A 2,285-nucleotide genomic window follows, 5' to 3' on the forward strand; every position below is an offset into this window, starting at 1 on the left:
ATTTATAAGTATTGACAAACATTTTCATGGATTTTGCTTAACCCAAAAATCATACCTGTCTCCATGTTATTCATCAGCATAAGACTGAAATTGTTGAAATATTTTTTTCCCTTCTTCTAATTGACTCTATGCAACATGTTCACACTGAGTCCTAACTTTCCCTTTCTAATCTCTAAGACTTCCAGTTGCTGCCACAGCATTATGGGTTTATCTCTACTAGGGGAAAGTATAAACACAATGTTTGAAGTACCCAGCAGGTCTGTAAGCATCAGTGGAGAGAGAATCAGAGTTAACAGGCTGGAATTTCACTCCCAAGCAGTGAGCTCACGTTCGGAAATTTCCTCTTTCATCAGAGCCACCTGGATTTGAAGGGAATTAAAGCTTGTGAGGATAAGGCCAAAAAGCAGAGTTCAGTATTATCAAATCATCCATGTTCTCATTGATTAGCAGGCCAGACTCAATGGGCTGAATGGCATACTTCTGCTCCTACACTTTACTGGCTTATAGTTTATAATTTAAAGTGTTCCGGGGATGGAGAAGTAATAGGATAAACTCAGACTTGCCATTGGGATGGTGAATGGCAAGGTGGGCTGTTTAGAATGCCTGCCTCAGTTCTTTTGTTGTTTCTCTCTCCCAACTGTTTTGCAACTTACAGTTCTTACAGCCTGCATTTCCACATCCACCATCCACTTGCTATGGATTCTGATACTCTCCATGTCAACTCACCCACTCGTTACCACGGTCACACCTCAGAGGTCATGTGGAAATGTAGTGAAAATGAAACTCCCATTCACGAAGCCCATTAATCCTTTGAAACCCGAAGTGGATAATCTTTTATAAAAACAAATAAACTTCTATTCATATTCAATATTGGAAACAAGTAATCTTTTAGTACCCAACAAGTTGTCAATCAAACTATGAACTAGATACCCCTGTTGAGATACTTACAGCATTTGAAAGTGAGCCAAGCTTGCTTAAATATATAGTAAGAACTTATAGGGAAATGTCAACAAATGCAACATGAACAAATGCTACACCAACTGGTCTGTCAATCAATACCATCCAGCAGAGCTTTTTTTTAAAACAACCACTGACAGCTGCAGCCTGTTGTTTTATGTTACAAATGGTGAGAGTTCCAAGGGTTCTTATGGGGCAGCAGTAGTGTCCTACCTCTGAACCAGGAGATTTGGGTTCTAGTCCCAACTGCTCCAAACGTATGTAATAACATCACTGAACACATTGATTTAAAGAAAGTATGTGTATTTTAGATGTTCTTTTAAAAAAGACTGGGTAGTATTACTTAGGACTGCTGTGGTACAGTGGTAATGTCCCTACGTCTGAGCCAGAAGACTTGGTTTAAGAAGTAACACATCTGAACAGGTTATTCTAAACTATTGTGCTGGCTTCAGCAGTATGCACAGTAAAGTTGGAATGATACAGAGAAGATTAGCTTGGCCCCTGCACAAGAATGATATACAAATTCATGAAGTGTTAAAAAATGGTCCTAAGGTTTCTTGTGGCTCAGTGGTAGCATCCCTATCTCTCAGCCAGGAGATCTGGGTTCAAATCCCACCTGTTCCAGAGGTGTGAAATAACACAACTTGATAAAAAAAATTAATGGTGAGAATGTAGGGTTCTTGTGATTCAGTGGCAGAGTTCTTACCTCTAGGCCTGGTGACCTAGGTTCCATTCCTCCCTGCTTGAGAGGCATTTTATACCATGTCTGAACAGGTTAATTGATCATTTATAATTGTTGGGGTAAAAGTCCTTCAAATCTTGACGCTAATCAGATCTTTTCTGCCCTTCGAAAGCTTTTGTACCTACTCCATGAACACTGTGAATTGAAGCCTTTTGCAACAGACAAAATGGGATCAATAGTGTGAACTCCGCACTAATTTTAAGTCTTAAAATCCCTATAGTGTAGAAACAGGCCATTTAGCCCATTGGGTCCGCACTGACCCTCCAAAGAGCATCCACCCAAACCCATCCCCCCTACCGTTTCAGTTTTCGGACCTTTTTACAAAATTCAGAGAAAAATGACCTTTGATTGAAAGCACATAAGAAATACATCTTTCATAATACGAAATGATTGCAATACCAATGTAGCATCAGATAACAGGCAACATCAGGACACAGCTTTCAGTGTCTGAGTCTTGTTGTATTTGGAAATTCTACAGTTGGCATGGGCTAGTTTACTGAATTGCTAATTACTGCAATTGAGCAACTTGGCAACTCTTTCTGTTTTTAAATGTTGGTCAATAAAGTTGTGGCAGGAGTTTGTTGAG

At 39.6% G+C, this 2,285-nt stretch overlaps 1 non-coding gene across 1 annotated transcript; it reads left to right on the top strand.

Moving 5' to 3' along the window:
• The first annotated feature begins 1,396 nt into the window (after nucleotides 1–1,396).
• LOC122555981 lies at nucleotides 1,397–1,503 on the top strand. The gene has a single exon (XR_006313411.1). It is a non-coding gene; the product is annotated as a U6 spliceosomal RNA (small nuclear RNA).
• Nucleotides 1,504–2,285: the final 782 nt, after the last annotated feature.

The sequence above is a fragment of the Chiloscyllium plagiosum genome, chromosome 1 (assembly GCF_004010195.1).
Source record: "Chiloscyllium plagiosum isolate BGI_BamShark_2017 chromosome 1, ASM401019v2, whole genome shotgun sequence".
NCBI lineage: Eukaryota > Metazoa > Chordata > Chondrichthyes > Orectolobiformes > Hemiscylliidae > Chiloscyllium > Chiloscyllium plagiosum.